Raw genomic sequence first — 18,050 nt, forward strand, 5'->3', positions numbered from 1 at the left:
CCACAGACATTCACGCACCTAACTGAAAGTGCACCCAGCAGACTTCAAGTAATCATAAAGACGAAGCGTGCCACATTCCATATTGATGCCCGGATACTTCTGAGCAGATACTATGTTGTAGCACAGATGACTGACCCAGCTATAACGACAAGCGCAATTATTTTCCAACAGGTCTGTTTGTAACAAAAATCATTCTGTGTTTTTTTTTCGAACAGTCACCTAAGTCGTTTCGGAGAATGAAACAACAATAAGCCAGATACAAAAGACAATATTCTGCACCAATAAGGCGTTCCGCAATAAAGCGCTTCTGATATTAGACGTGTGACAATTTTGTAAAATATGCATTACATTTTAGTTCACAAGCGTTGGACTTTACGAGTAATATGAGACTGAGAAGACATCCATGTTACTTTAATATTTAAAGAAAACATTGGGAATACGTACGACAGGAATGATGGGTATAAGTTTTCTCTTGCCAGTTACAATTTTAATACGAAGTTTAAAATAATAAATTTCGGAGAATTATTTTCATCATCGAATATCTTTCTTGTGATGCTATTACACCCCTCACATAGCTGCTGAAAAACTAAAAATATATTTCACTAATGAAATATCCCGACTGACTTGAGCATAAATTCTCAAATTATGAACACCAGCTACATAGTTTTCATTTCTTTAGGTTGAACCTAGCAGAAATATAACAAGCATAAATCTAACGTCATTCCGATAAAACCATCACGGCTTAGGTGACTCAATTTTCAGTGCCGATTACACGAGACCTCTCTCAGGGATATTACCAGTTCAAAGTGAAAATGAACGCAGTCTTTGTATTATTATACGTAATACTGTTTTATATAAGAAGACTAAACACTCAGTGATCATCACACGTCTAGTAAGCATTCTCAGATGAAAGAGTAACGTGTTTATTCATTACACATGAGAGGAAAACTATTTATTTTTCCTCTACTAATAGTCTCAAGAAAACACCGTTAGCATGAAATCTATGCATAGCTGATGAATAATTACAAATTTCAGATATCTACATTTCTTTTCCTTCATTGTGTTCAAGTGTACAGCAGGAAAAACTGCCCCTGATGACAACAGTCTGTGGTTTTCTTTGTAATGGTTCAAGCCGACTTCGTAAGCACGTGCCGATGTCTAAACAACAGAGAATGTTACTGATGATAAATCTGCACGTGCTCGCATGACAAGAATGTCAGCTGGAAGACACAGCAGCTCACACAAAACAGACATCACTTTTCAGGCATTACAGCGGCGAAAAATTGACTTGGGAAAGCGAATATTTCCTAAAGTGCATAGATTAAATAAAAACACATGGGTGTCAGTAGTAAACGGTTTTCGTTGGAAATGAAACTACTGGGCTACTAAAAAGGTTTTCGTTTCAGGGCGTTGCTGCAGCCTATATACGAGGTAGCGCGACGACGATGGGCGCGTACAGGCACCGACGACGTGCAGGCAAGGAATTAGTGTGGCATTCGTGTACTTCCGACGTGCGTGCGGTAAATGCGTAAACATCAGGTATGGCTTCGTTATTACCAAATGCGTCCATACAGAGCCAATGTGCTGTTACGTTTTTATTGGCTTACGAAGATCAAATACCGGCAGATAAACATCAGAGAATGAAGAATGTGTGTGGGGCAGCCTGTCTGTCGGAAAGGCCTCGAACGGTTGACGATTCCTTTTGGACGAGGATACGCAGCGAGCATTCACGAACTTCTTCCCGCAACAGGACACGGTGATTTACCGAACACATGTATCCAACCTGAGGCCATTTTGGTCACGGTGATTTCGCCTGATTGGCACGCAGGTTCTAGACTGTAAGGTCTTCGAACGGAAACTTTTTGATTGGCCTTAATGCAGAATTACAATAACGATTTTGATAATAGGTAAAATAACATAAAACAGAGATCATGGACAGATTGTGGCTGCATAGTACGATGATATGGGGCGCAAATCATCGCCGTTCTGAATTGATGGCAAACGAGTGAGCCTCGTTTCGAATCGATGTGTTGTGTTGCAAGGATCGAAAGATACACAACGATGTGGAGAGTGGCGAGCATTCACTTTCTAAATGCCACGGTTCAGGTTGTACATAACATTCCGTCGCAACACTTGCGGGTCATATGATATAAAAGGTCTTTTAATGCCTCTAAAAATACCTCATCTGCGTTCAGCATACGTTAATAATGCGCCGCTGAATTACTAAGTAGTATCTGAAGCCTTCGTTAATAAACACTCCATAGAAATGTGTTGTCACAGAACCGGCGGTTTTTAACAAGTTCTTGGCGTATGCTCTCGTTTCGTCCATAGACATCTGGGAATACTCACATAAGCTGCAACCTGAACCTGGGAGAAAGCCGAGAGGTGCTCACCTGAAACAGAAGAAACGGGTTTGGGATTAGCAGTTTATCATTCAAAGCACCATTTTACGTGTGATTGTGGACTCAGGGCGCTCAAAGCTAGTTTATTAGCGCTGTTTTTAAAAGAGACCGAGACTAATGTGGTAAAAAAGTTAAAACATAATTTTACTGAAAATAACAATGACTATTTCGCAGCCGGCCGAAGTGGCCGCGCGGTTCTGGCGCTGCAGTCTGGAACCGCGAGACCGCTACGGTCGCAGGTTCGAATCCTGCCTCGGGCATGGATGTTTGTGATGTCCTTAGGTTAGTTAGGTTTAACTAGTTCTAAGTTCTAGGGGACTAATGACCTCAGCAGTTGAGTCCCATAGTGCTCAGAGCCATTTGAACCAACTATTTCGCATTTTCACTCACATTCAGGCACCCAGTCACACACAGTCATGAAGAAAGCAAAATTGACTACTTTGTCAAATTGCTGTTAAAATCCTAAAGAGCCTGTAGGACAAAAAAGAGTCCAGGAATGTGTGTCTGGCTTATCAGTTACAAAAAACCCTAATAACATTAAAACATTCTCCTCGTAAGTTTAGGGAGCAAAACAGACATTTCCCAAAATCTTAAAATCCATGTCATGTTTTATGTATATAGACTGAAACGGCGAGTGACAATTTGTACCGAGGCAAGGAACGCGCCTCTTCTGCTTCCTAGGCAGGTGTGCAAGCCACTGGCCCAGCGGTTCTCCCAACTGCACGGATTACCTGCCGCATCTCCCTCCTCGATCCAAATTCTCGCTGCCGTCCCAGTCTACTTTAAATGCCCGTTTACACACGAACAACAATTCCAGAACTTGGAGAGCACGGCAATTCCGTTCGTGTATAAGGGGGAATGTGAAGTAGACTGGAGCGGCAGTGAGAATTTGGATCGAGGAGGGAGGCATGCCAAGGCAATCCGTGCAGTTGTGCCAAGGTGACAGTGGCTAACACGCCTGCCTAGCAACCCGGAGACCTGGGTTCGATTCTACGTCTCGGTACAAATTTTCACTCGCCGCTTCAGTCTATATAAATAAAATCATATCCGTATGAGAGCAGTAAAGTCTCTGAAATTGTGTCACTTCATTCGTATCATATTGTCACCACATTCGTCCCATTGGCTGCTCAAATAAAGGACTGATCAGTTGGGAAACTGAACACTGCTCTCTTTTCTAAATCTAAAACACGTTCCTTAAAATGTGGGGCACTGGAAGTGCAACTGGCATCACACACTGGACGGTCCTCCCGTTGCAACCGGAAGCCACGCGTCATCGGACTGTACCCCATCCGATGCCCAGTGAGAAGTACTTCAACGAGCTCCACGGCTGGGTGAAGGTACGCCGCCACCGACTGCTTGGTTTTACCAGCCACAACTAATTGTCTGTCATTTTCAGGCTCTCTTCGCCCCCTCTGCAGGCGGCGAAGGGAGTCCCGAATGTTCTAGTCATGTTTGCCTTTCTGGGTATATTCATTGAATATACTGAGGGGCACGTACGAACTGGGGACAGCAGAGGAATTTCTAGGTACAGTTATGTTCAACCGTCGAACGATTTTCGGTAATAGTTTGTCACTATTATCGTCACATCAGGATTACGTTGATTAGGGATCAACAAGCTCTTCAGGACGCAATGACGGTCCCATACGAAATAATTAATCTAGACTTTAATTTGGTTCTGCACGAATACAGCAGAGACACGCCAGAGAAGCTGTTATGGCTCTTAGAAGAAGTCCAAGTCTGGGAACCTAACGCAGCTAAGCTACCTTCTCAAAGCTGTGCAGATGAGCGTAGTTAGGTTGGCTAAGAAAACTTGTGCCCTTTGCCGAGGTGGCCGTTTTCTTCAAAACTCAAGATGTAAAGTAACCCCACACCGATAGTTCTGCCTCGCTGCAACCTTAGTCCACGCGTTTCCGTGACTTGTATAGTTAGTCTCCAGACCACGTGATCCTAATGATCCTACAGTTTGGGGGCCATATTTACAGAATTTAACAGAGTGCTACAGCTACCAGAAGACTGTCGGTTAACAGGAAAAACAATTAATGATCTTGTTGCTCGCTAGTCGCGATTCTCACATCATTCAGTAATCCGATGGCAAGTTGTAATTACAGTCTCATCCGTGTTACCAACCTCTTTAAGCCACCGCAAAGGTAATCTGCCACGTTTTACTAGTATTTCCCATCGTTAGACAGTATTTCCCTCGCTCGTCCTAAATTATCTCTCATTTTTTTTCAAGAGTTGCCTGCCAGTCGAGTAATAACTATTTTGTATCCAGACACTCTTGTCATTTATTTCAGCGCCTTTTAACCTTGTTAGTTCGCGTGAGCTTCAATATTAATGCATTTATGAGTCTCTCTGAAAATACACATATGCAATAGAGGAGGAGGAAAAAGATTTCTGGTCGGGTGAATACAGGGTTATAAATAGATAGGGGTAATACAGGAGTAGGATTAATAATAAATAAAAAATAGGACCGCGGGTAAGCTACTACGGACAGCATAGTGAACGCATTATTGTAGCCAAGATAGCCACGAATCCCACGCCTACCACAGTAGTACAAGTATATATGCCAACTAGCTCAGCAGATGACGAAGAAATTGAAGAAATGTATGACGAAATAAAAGAAATCATTCAGATAGTGAAACAAAACGAAAATTTAATAGTCATGGGTGACCGGAATTCGAGAGCAGGAAAAGGGAGAGAAGGAAACAGTAGGTGAATACGGATTGGCGGTAAGAAATGAAAGAGGATGCTGTCTGGTAGAATTTTGCACAGAGCATAACTTAATCATAGCTAACACGCGGTTCAAGAATCATAAAATAAGGCTGTATACATGGAAGAATCCTGGAGATACTGAGAGGTATCAGATAGATTATATAATTGTAAGAGAGATTTAGGAACCAGGTCTTAAATTGTAAGACATTTCCAGGGCAGATGTGGACCCTGACCACAATCTATTGGTTATGAACTGTAGATTAAAACTGAAACAATAGCAAAAAGGTGGGAATTTAAAGATATGGGACCTGGATAAACTGACTAAACCAGAGGTTGTACAGAGTTTCAGGGAGAGCATGAGGGAGCAATTGACAGGGACGGGGGAAATAAATACAGTAGAAGAAGAATGGGTAGCTCTGAGGGATGAAGTAGTGAAGGCAGCAGAGGATCAAGTAGGTAAAAAGACGAGAGCTAGTATAAATCCTTAGGTAACAGAAGAAATATTGAATTTAACTGATGAAAGGAGAAAATATAAAAATGCAGTAAATGAAGCAGGCAAAAGGGAATACAAACGTCTCAAAAATGAGATCGCCAGGAAGTGCAAAATGGCTAAGTAGGCATGGCTAGAGGACAAATGTAAGGATGTAGAGGCTTATCTCACTAGGGGTAAGATAGATACAGCCTACAGGAAAATTAAAGAGACCTTTGGAGAAAAGAGAGCCACTTGTATGAATATCAAGAGCTCAGATGGAAACCCAGTTCTAAGCAAAGAAGGGAAAGCAGAAAGGTGGAAGGAGTATATAGAGAGTCTATACAAGGGCGATGTACTTGAGGACAATATTATGGAAATGGATGAGGATGTAGATGAAGATGAAATGGGAGATACGATACTGCGTGAAGAGTTTGGCAGAGCACTGAAAGACCTGAGTCAAAACAAGGCCCCGGGAGTAGACAACATTCCATTAGAACTACTGACGGCCTTGGGAGAGACAGTCCTGACAAAACTCTGCCATCTGGTGAGCAAGATGTACGAGACAGGCGAAATACCCTCGGACTTCAAGAAGAATATAATAATTCCAATCCCAAAGAAAGCAGGTGTTAACAGATGTGAAAATTACCGAACTATCAGTTTAATAAGTCACAGCTACAAAATATTAACGCGAATTATTTACAGACGAATGGAAAAACTGGTAGAAGTCGACCTCGGGGAAGATCAGTTTGGATTCCGTAGAAATGTTGGAACACATGAGGCAATACTGACCCTACGACTTATCTTAGAAAATAGATTAAGGAAAGGCAAATCTAAGTTTCTAGCATTTGTAGACTTAGAGAAAGCTTTTGACAATGTTGACTGTAATACTCTCTTTCAAATTCTAAAGTTGGCAGGGGTAAAATGCAGGGAGCAAAAGGCTATTTACAGTTTGTACAGAAACCAGATGGCAGTTATAAGAGTCGAAGGACATGAAAGGGAAGCAGTGGTTGGGAAGGAAGTGAGACAGGGTTGTAGCCTCTCCCCGATGTTATTCAATCTGTATATTGAGCAAGCAGTAAAGGAAACAAAAAAAAAGTTCGGAGTAGGTATTAAAATCGAGGGAGAAGAAATAAAAACTTTGAGGTTCACTGATGACATTGTAATTCTGTCAGAGACAGCAAAGGACTTGGAAGAGCAGTTGAACGGAATGGATAGTGTCTTGAAAGGAGGATATAAGATGAACATCAACAAAAGCGAAACGAGGATCATGGAATGTAGTCGAATTAAATCGGGTGATGCTGAGGGAATTAGATTAAAGTAGTAAAGGGGTTTTGCTATTTGGGGAGCAAAATAACTGATGATGGTAGAAGTAGAGAGGATATAAAATGTAGACTGGCAATGGGAAGGAAAGCGTTTCTGAAGAAGAGAAATTTGTTAACATCGAGTATAGATTTAAACGTCAGGAAGTCGTTTCTGAAAGTATTTGTATGGAGTGTAGCCATGCTTGGAAGTGAAACATGGACAATAAATAGTTTAGACAAGAATAGAATAGTAGCTTTCGAAATGTAGTGCTACAGAAGAATGCTGAAGATTAGGTGGGTAGATCGCGTAACTAATGAGGAGGTATTGAATAGAATTGGGAAGAAGGGGAGTTTGTGGCACAACTTGACTAGAAGAAGGGATCGGTTGGTAGGATATGTCCTGAGACATCAAGGGATCACAAATATAACATTGGAGGGCAGCGTGGAGGGTAAGAATGGTAGAGGGAGACCAAGAGATGAATACACTAAGCAGATTCAGAAGGATGTAGGTTGCAGTAGGTACTGGGAGATGAAGGAGCTTGCACAGGATAGAGTAGCATGGAGAGCTGCATCAAACCAGTCTCAGGACTGAAGACCACAACAATAACAACATGATGAGATAGAAGAAATTATTCAGATAGTGAAGGGAGACGAAAATTTAATACCCTTGGTGGACTGGAAAGAGATATTAGGAAGAGGAAGAGAAGGAAAAGTAGTAGGTGACTATGGAATGGGGGTAAGGAAAGAAAGAGGAATCTGACTGGTAGAATTTTGCACAGAGCATAACCTAATCTTAGCTAACACTTGGTTTAAGAATCATGAAAGAAGGTTATATACGTGGAAGAGGCCTGGAGGCACTGAAAGGTTTCAGATAGATTACGTAATGGTAAGACAGAGATTTAGGAAGCAGGTTTTAAATTATAAGACAATTCCCGGGGCAGATGTGGACTCTGACCGCAGTCTATTGGTTATGAACTGTAGATTAAAACTACAGCAGAAAGGCAAGGTCTCCGGGCTAGATAGTATACCAGTTAGGTTCCTTTCAGAGTATGCTCATACAATAGCCCCATACTTAGCAACCACATACAACCGTTTGCTCGACGAAATATCCGTACCAAGAGACTGGAAAGTAGCACACCTCTAGAAAGGAAATAGGAATCATTGGATGAATTACAGACCCATATCACTGATATCCATTGCTGTAGAATTTTGGAACATACACTACGTTCAAACATTACTGATTACATCGAAGGCAACAGTCTATTGACACATAACACGAATTCAGTAAATATCGTCCTTGCGAAATCCAACTGGCTCGTTATTCGCACGAAGTAATGGCTGCCATCGAAAGGGAATCTCAAATTAATTCCATATTTCTATATTTTCAGAAGGGTTTAGACACGGGTCCTCACTAGCGCCCTCTAATCAAATTGCGTGCCTACGATGTATCACACCAGCTGTGCGGCTGGATCCGTGGTTTCCTGTCAGAAAGGAAAATTATAGTGGTATATGGCGTTCTCTATTGACATGTATAGGCCTGCAGCTGTTCCTGATCTATATAAAAGATTTAGGAGACAATCTTAGCAGCCCTCTTAGATCGTTTACAGATGCTGCTGTGATTTACCGTTTAGTAAACTCATCGGAAGGTCAAAGCTAGCTGCAAATCGGCTTAGACACGATAATTGCATGCTGCGAAAATAGGCAATCGTCTGTGAATTAGGAACCGTGTGGTGTTTCCAGCTGAGTACTAAAATACATCCGTTAAATTTCCGTCACAGGATAAATCTCTCAAGTCTAATGGCTATCAGTTCATCTAAACACCTAGGATTTGCAATTACGACCAAGTTAAATTGGAACGATCACATAAATAAAGTTGTGGGACAGGCAAAATAAAGACTGCGTTCTGTTTGCAGAATACTCAGAAGGTGAAAGATGTCTACTAAAGAGACTGCCTACACTACGTTTGTCCAATAAAATATATTGGAGGAGGATATCGGAAAAGTTCAAAGAAGGACAGCACGTTTTGTATTAGCGAAATAGAGGAGAGAGTGCCACGGATATGATGAGCGAATTGTAGTGGCAATCATTAAAACAAAGGCATTTTCCGTTACGGCGAGATTTTTCACGAAATTTCAGTTACGAACTTTCTCCTCTTAATGAGAAAATATTTTATTGGTGCCAGCGTGCATGGGAAGAAATGATTATTGTAGCAAAATAATAGAAATCAGAGTTTCCCCCACGCGCTGTTAGAATGTGGAACGGTAGTGAAATGGCCTGAAGATGGATAAACCCTCTGCCAGACATTTACGTGTGAGTAGCGTAGTAGTCATGTAGATGTAGCGAAGTGCAGGAAGACTCGCAGAGAACGGATACTTGGTAAAGGGATTGGCAGTAGACAATCGTCGCAAATTTATGTAACGCACTACGCACAAATATGCAAAAAGATCCTTCATTTTTGCACTGTGTGATTTTTATCAATAAATGGAAACAGTTACAACCGTTAAAAATCTAATATTGCAAGTGGAAGAAAATGAGGAAGGTAGATGTCAAGCTGAGATTCCCCGAAAGAATCCTACGCAAATGTAATTCACTGACGTTTGACTTAGTTTATAAAATCCTCGTTCGACCGACTCTTCAGTATTACTTTTCAGTGCGGGTCCGTTAACAGGTTCCTAACATGCTGTCAGCCACGTTTTGACAGTATACGTTCTTAGTATCATTTCGAGGCCGAATTAAAATTATTTGTAAATTGATACGTTACATCGAGCAAGACGCAGTCTTCCGGCGCACAACAGTTGATAGCTCTTTCGAGACGTTTTTTGATGAGTACTGAGACAAATTTCTACACATACTCACAACAACTTTATCAGCTCTAGTCGGAAACAAGATTCTCGCACAGATTTCGTGCATATCATCGCCGATACAACGAAGTAAGGTACTGGAATATCGATATAACGTATTTATTTACTTCAGCGTATATCTCAACAGTGCGGAAAATGAAACGTTGTCCCAAATCATTATTGTTGGAGTTCCCGTTATTTTGGCAACTAAATGCGTCTTTTGTGAATGAGCACATGACACACGAAGCGTCTTAGTTGGACCAGCTAACAGCCTATACTTGAATTCTCGCAGTAATTTATCTTCTATCTATCTTCTCAGCGATCACAGGCCCTGTAGACCACGCGCTGCATCAACGGTCTGCTTCCACCGCCTTCTTTCTCTCGCAGCCTCTCTCCACCCTGCGGAAATTCCTAGCGCTGCGATGTCCTTCTCTATGTCATCTTTCCACCTTGTACAAGGCCGGCCCAATGGTCTTGTTGCCTGGAGAGTTCCTGCAAATGCTTTATTGGTGATCCTGTTGTTTCCCATTCTGGCCTCATGTCCAGCCCATTGCAGTCTCCTACTTTTTAATTTCTGAATGATTGTGGGATGCTACATTAACTGCTAAATTTCTTTGTTCTTTCGAATTCTCCATGCACCATTCTCCAATACAGGTCCCCAGATTTTTCTCATTACTTTTCTTTCGAAAACATTCACTTTTTCTCTTTCATTCTTTGTAAGCGGCCAGCTTTCTGAGCCGTATAGTACTATGGGGCAGATAACAGTGTTGTATATCTTCATCTTTGTGGTGACTGACAAAGCTTTACTTTTGAGTGGGTTGCTTAGTGAGTACAGACATCTTGACCCTGAGGCTATTCTTTCATTTATATCCATTGTTATTATATTTTTACTGTTGGAACGTGATCCGAGGTATTTAAACTGGAGAACTTTTCTGAATATAGAATGTTGGTCACTTTCAAAGTAAGGATTTGGGTTTATGACTCGACCTATTTTCACATATTCGGTTTTCTCTTTGTTAATCAAAAGCCCGATTTTGCTGGCACTGTACCTGAGAGATCTGTACATGTCTGTCAGTTCTTCCTCAGTTTCACTCGCAACACTATATCATCTGCATAAGCCAGGAGGTTTACTTCACTCTGTTCGAATCGGAGACCATTGTATAGATGTAAATTACTCTCCCGAACCATTTTCTCTAATGCAAGGTTGAAGAGGACACATGAAAGAGCGTCTCCCTGTCGTAAGCCTGTTTTAATTGCAAAGGTGTGGGATATGGATCCTCTGAACTTCACTGCTGCCTGGGAACCATCCATGCACAGTTGTATCATCCTAATGGTTTTACTAAATTCTCGTAATGTGTTGTAGAGGCTACTTCTGTGGATGCTGTCGTAGGCTCGCTGGAAGTCAATGAAGGGATACTGGATGTTTTTGTTAAATTCCCAGTATTTCTCAAAGATTTGTCGTATAGTAAACTAATTATCAGTTGTGGAACGGTTTGTTCGAAATCCAGCCTGGTTATTTTGAATAATGTTTTCTGCTTAAGGTTTAATTTTTCCATAATGGTCACTGACAGAATATTGTATGTTATGTTCAGCAAACTGATTCCTCTGTTAATTTCCACATTCCTATCTGTTTCCTTTCTTGAGTATGGGACAAATTATCGCAGTTTTCCAATCTTCAAGCAGTGTGTCAGTTTTCTAGATCATTGTGATAATGTTATAAATTTCTTTGAGTAGTTTGTTTCCGCCCTCTTTTAACATCTCTGCTGATATCTGGCCCTCGCCTGCTGTCTTGTTGTTTTTGAGCTTTTGAATGGAGTGGATCACTTCCTGTTCTGTGATTCTACATTCGTCGTTATTAATGCTGTCACTCTCAGACATTGCGTAATTGAAGGTTATGTGCGGATCAGTGCAATTTAACATTTCTGAGAAATACTCTTTCCATCTTTCTAGGATATCTTCCAGCTGCGTCAGCATATTTTGATTTTTATCTTTTATGAATAGGTTTTCACTTTGATAATCTCTCTTACTTTTCGTTGTATACTCAAACAAATTCTTTGAGTTTCCATTACTGCTTTACACTTCTATAGATTCTAGGATTCCAGTTAGATATTTCCTTTTCTCTGCTCGTAGAACTCTTGCTGTTTCTCTTCTAACCGCATTGAACGTGTACCTCCTGTCCTCACTCTCCCTATTATGCAGCCACAGCATCCTGGCTTCTTTTCTCCTTTCTACTGCTCTACTTTTCGTTGAACCATTTCTGTTTCTTCGTTTTCTTCTTCTTGCCTAGTGTTTTTTATCCGAGTTAATTATAAACCGCAACAATTCATGAATATGCTGTGAGTTCGGGGTAGGAACGTGTTTGAAAGAGTTACATTTGCATATACGCCTACACTGCCCATGGATCTGGAGCAGTCTCCGTTTTTCACGCAAATTTATGGGAAACTTATGCTGCTAACAGAAGCGGTTTACATTTATTCATCACAGCTTCAAATGATAAAAAGAAGGGGAATTACGTACTCAGCGCATCTGTACGCGATGAATGATATACAATGGAGTTTTCTGCAAAGTCTCATACATTAAGCAAACAAACCAACTTGGATACTAGGGAACTTTAGGAAACTACTAGAGAAGTGAATCTCAGATCACGAAGGTAATACGATTAAATTGTTCAACGCACACGCGGAAAAATTACTCTCACGAATCCGATGTTTATTAGAGCCTCTAAATTCTACAGCCGGAACTCCGGGACTCCATAGCAGCCCTATGAAAGGTATTACTGAATGGCTAGCGATAAGGGTGAGTAACCAGGTTAGGCTGTAGATTTAAGGGAAACACACTACAGGCCATTAAAATTACTACACCAAGAAGAAATGCAGATGATAAACGGGTATTAATTGGACAAATGTATTAGATTAGAACTGACATGTGATTACATCTTCACGGAGTTTGGGTGCATAGATCCTGAGAAATCAGTACCCAGAAACACCACCTCTGCCGTAATAACGTCCTTGATACGCCTGGGCATTGAGTCAAACGAGCTTGGATGGCGCGTACAGGTACAGCTGACCATGCAGCTTCAACACGATACCACAGTTCATCAAGAGTAGTGACTGGCGTATTGTGACGAGCCAGTTGCTCGGCCACCATTGACCAGACGTTTTCAATTGGTGAGAGATCTGGAAAACGTGCTGGCCAGGGCAGCAGTCGAACATTTTCTATATCCAGAAAGGCCGCACAGGACCTGCAACATGCGGTCGTGCACTATCCTGCTGAAATGTAGGGTTTCGCAGGGATCGAATGAAGGGTAGAGCCACGGGTCGTAACACATCTTAAATGTAACGTCCACTGTTCATCGTGCCGTCAATGCGAACAAGAGGTGACCGAGACGTCTAACCAATGGCACCCCATACCATCACGCCGGGTGATACGCCAGTATGGCGATGACAAATATACGCTTCATATGTGCCTTCACCGCGATGTCGTCAAACACGGATGCGACCATCGTGATGCTGTAAACAGAACCTGGATTCATCTGGAAAAATGACGTTTTGCCATTCGTGCACCCAGGTGCGTCGTTGAGTACACCATCGCAGGCGCTCCTGTCTGTGATGCAGCGTCAAGGGTAACCGCAGCCACGGTCTCCGAGCTGATAGTCCATGCTGCTGCAAACGTCGTCGAACTGTTCGTGCAGATGGTTGTTGTCTTTGTAATGGTTCTTGAATTACATAACCATTACGGCATCTCAACTCAACCTCTCGATACCAGCAATATTCTACTGTGTTTCTGTAAAGTATTTGACATATTTCTGAGACAACATTCAGATTTGATTTCATTAATGTAGAGGTACTTTGAAACATCGATATGTTTATATTGCAATGATATTATTCTTATGTGTATTCTTTCTTTTGTCACTATGATCTTTGACGTACTTGTAACTCTTGATCTTTGGGCGCGTAAGCAGTTACTTAGTTAGAGAGTCGGACCTTGAGAAGGTCAAGTCTTGATCGTTATGTTGGAAAGACGTATATTGTAGTCAGCTTATAAAATGTGAACTTTAACAGTGAGGAAGATATTTTCAAGTATGTTTTCTATTGTGAAGTGATGTTTTGTGTGTTAAGTGCCATTGCAACAAAAGCAATAAGAAAGAAGTGTAACTTAATTCGGAGTGCTGATTATTTTTTTACATCACCATTGTCCTGAAAAAGTGTAATCTTCAAGAATGGTTTGTGAAACACATCTATAAAACTTTTGAATATCGCATAATAAAACCTAGGCCTCTTTGCATTCGAGCTTGGAATCATCACCACATAGATTTTCGACGATTGAGCCGTTCACAACGAGACCAGCGTGGGAAACACGAAAAGATGAGTGCCTAGTTTATTCATTATTACACGAAATGGCTTTATTAACTGTGCTCTAATGACACCCGCCACATAACAACTTTGTTGTTGCCCGAAAATGCAGTATTTAGCAGCGTGGGCAACACCACAATCATTATTAAATTTTGACCTTTGTTGTGGTAGGGTTGTTAGATCTTGCAAACGTCCCAATCTCTTGATTCAGGGATCCGTTACAGCCATGCGGATAAGATGCCTGTCATCTAGACTGCTAGTGATACGAGGCCGTTGGGATTCAACACGGCGTTCCGTATTACCCTCCTGAACCCACCGATTCCATATTCTGCTAACAGTCATTGGATACCGACCAACGAGAGCAGCAATGTCGCGATACGATAAACCGCAATCGCGATAGGCTACAATCCGACCTTTATCAAAGTCGGAAACGTGATGGTACGCATTTCTCCTCCTTACACGAGGCATCACAACAACGTTTCACCAGGCAACGCCGGTCAACTGCTGTTTGTGTATGAGAAATCGGTTGGAAACTTTCCTCATGTCGGCAAGTTGTAGGTGTCGCCGATTTGCATGCCATTGTACATAGGTTTTCCTTCAATGCAAATCAAACCTTGAATCTAAACGTTGCGAAGTGCTATCAGTGTTGTATAATGCATAACATTTTGTCTTACTACGTATTATCATAACGCTCTGCCACCACCAAGCTTGTCTGCCCTCGAACAACGGTTCTAAACGTGACCACTAAGAAATCAGGTAACGGAAGTGTTTTATTTTGGCCAACTGTAGGTAAATTTAGTCGTAGTTGAACTCATTGCATTGTATTTTTCCCTCTTCTGTTCGTCATAGGGTCACGGTGATACATCTCAAGTCTGAGTAAATAGTTTGCGGAGGAATTCGTTATTTTGAAACATATTTCTTTCTTTAGTTTGAATGTGATATATTATTGAATGACTGAAGAAAAACGAAAGTGTGGACTGTGTTACATTCCAGTACAATATATAATATAAGAATGCCATTAAAACAACAATATAATTTACTTATCATCAAAAATTGGTAAAGTAGTGTGTAGTTACCGTATACAAAGTATAGATGGTAGCTTTACGGAAACAGTTACGGCCGCATTTACAAATACCGATTACGTTACTACAGCTTCATTTAAAATGTTGTCAACATGGAACGACACAAATATCTGTTCAGATAAATGCTCTCGAATATTCTGAGAGTTAAAAAGATCTCGCATGTCACGTATCAGGAAAATTAATTAATAGGTAAATATCTGTTTCATTTAGTGCCGTTTAGTGTAATTGACTTATAATCTGTGATTTTCGAAGTCGTACTTTTATTAACAGGATGTTATTCCCGGTGACGAAATTAGTTCTATAAATACGATTGAGTACGATTGTACAGTAAGTTTTATACGTAGAACCATATTTTATTCAGTAATCACTCTCTTTGCCTTTTTCATCTCACAATCAGGCTGTCAGCTACCAACCTAACCCAGTAGCTGTACCATACACACTATAACGTAATTCGTATACGTCTCTTATATAAGAGTCTTCTTCTTACCACGTTAGATTATGGTGTAAGACAGAAAAATATGTTATTTGGGAGTATTTAATTATCATAACCGTGCTTAATTGCCTGAAGATGAAAGAGTTAGATATAGATTGCAAATGAAGTGAATAACAAGCACACCAGAGGTGAAACGTTGTTTGAAAATGTTGTATGTACTGGCTGAAAAATTAAAAATTTCGGGGGTATTTTGGCGTAAGTGGCTCGCAGTCTTTGGTGGCCCACTACAGAATAATAATCTAACAATGGAAACTCGCCCCCCCCACCCCTCAGATTTAGTGGTAAGAGGGCCCAGTGGACGGCACGTCAAAAACTGAAGACAGATGAAGCACGAAAACAGGGAGGAGGTGTACTGGACTGTGAAAAGAAAGCAAAATAGAAACAGTGAACGGTCCAAGAATAATAACTGCAATATAGAGCAATCGCCAAGACAGTTGGCGTCGTGGTTGTCATGGTGCTGTGGTGGTGTAATGGTCAGCATTCCTGCCTTGTAAGCAAGGAGACCCAGGTTCAAGTCACAACTGTAGCACAAATTCCGCCGGCACGATAGCTCAGCGTATTTGATCACAGGCTTAGCCGCCCTCTACAATAAAAAATAAATTACAAATAAGCCAGAGTTAATGTACCGACAATTAACTTGAATAAATGTCATGGGACGTCCGCCTCGCACAAATAGAACGAACAATAACGAACCAAATGAGATGAAACATGTGCTTACGGTACTGGACTGCCAAGCGGGGGAGCCGTGTTCAAACATCTCTCGGGCCATTTTGGTATTTTTTTCCCGCTGTTCGCTTTATTCATATTTGTGTGCGTGTCGTGGTGTAACGTTCGTTTACAGCAGCGAGGTGTGAGGTACGGATCTACAATGACAGTCGATTCCTCACAACTACTCTATTAGCAGCGGAAAGGAAGTTGCTTTCGAATGGGAACCGCAAACGTTTGATGGCAAAGCGGCAAGTCAATCGAATCCTCCACCGGAAATCCCGTCTGGTGTGTCGTACACGGCATTAGTGACAGAACGTGTGTCAGGCGATAGGAATCTCTACTTGACGCACCTAATTTGTCAGGGTGCGCCAGATGACACCAAAGGAGTCTAGCTATGAAAACAAATGGCATTCCATACCATCACTCCCAGCTGTCGGTCCTCACGGTGGCGACAGTCAAGCTGGTATCCTACGGCTCTCTGGGGCGTCTCCAGACACGCCTTCGGACTATCATCGCATTCAGTGGAGTAGAACTGACTTCAATGATGAGTTCCAATTCGAACTGAGTCTCGATGACCACCGAAGACATGTCTCGAGACGTCCCAGACAGGGGTGATGGAATACCAGCCTGACTGTCCCTCGCCATACGGCCCAGCAACCAGCAGTTATGGTGTGGGGTTTCATTTCTTTCCACAGCAGGACCCCTCTGGTGCCGTCCGCCGCTCCCTTAAGCACAGCGGTATGTCGACGATATTCTACGTCCCGTTTTGTTGCCATTCAAGGCAAGCCATTCTGGACTCACATTTCGGCTAGCTAATCCCCTCCCGCAAACAGTGAGGGTTTCTACTGCTTTTCTTCATGCTTTCGAAACCCTATCTAGCCGACAACTTCGCCTGATCTCTCTCCAGTTCAGAACATTTGCAGTGTTATGGAAAAGTAGCTCGGGATTTCCACGATCTAACATGTCAATTGGATAGAATTTGGCACTCTGTCGCTCAGGAGAACATCCGACAACTGTATCATTCAACGGCAAGGCAAATAACTGCTTGCATAATGGCCACAGGTAGACCAAAGCATTGTTCACTTGCTCAAGCTTGTGAAGCTCTTTCTCTTTAATAAATTATTCAGCTTTGCTGATATAGTAATCATTTGTTTGTCTATACATATACATCATATCTACCGATTTCCATCCCACTCGGGTAATTCCTTCATAGTACGACGTGTTTTCTGTCTTAGAGTGATGATGAATATGATGATGATGATGATGATGGTGATGTTAGGTTTGTTGGGCGCTCAACAGCGCGGTTATCAGCCCCCGTACAAATTCCCAGGCTTTGCTCAGTCCAATCTCGCCACTTTCATGAATGGTGACGAAAGGATGAGGACAACACAAACACCCTTTCATCTCGAGGCAGGTGAAAATCCCTTACCCCGCCGACAATCGAACCCGGGACCCTGTGCAGTCCTGATACATACTTAAATCCTCGCGCACCAACACTGTTACACGCCGCTAGAGAAGCCGGAACAAAATGGCGCAGTCCAGTGCGACTTCATAAGTGAACTGCGTTACTTTATTGTAGTCCTCATATGGTCCTGATAACTTTTTGTTCGGCAGGGATTTTAATCCGTAACAGAACTGCAGGTGTGTTCCTGAAAAGAACTAACAAATTAATTGACTAACTTCATTTT

This window comes from Schistocerca cancellata, chromosome 8 (genome assembly GCF_023864275.1).
Source record: "Schistocerca cancellata isolate TAMUIC-IGC-003103 chromosome 8, iqSchCanc2.1, whole genome shotgun sequence".
Taxonomy (NCBI): domain Eukaryota; kingdom Metazoa; phylum Arthropoda; class Insecta; order Orthoptera; family Acrididae; genus Schistocerca; species Schistocerca cancellata.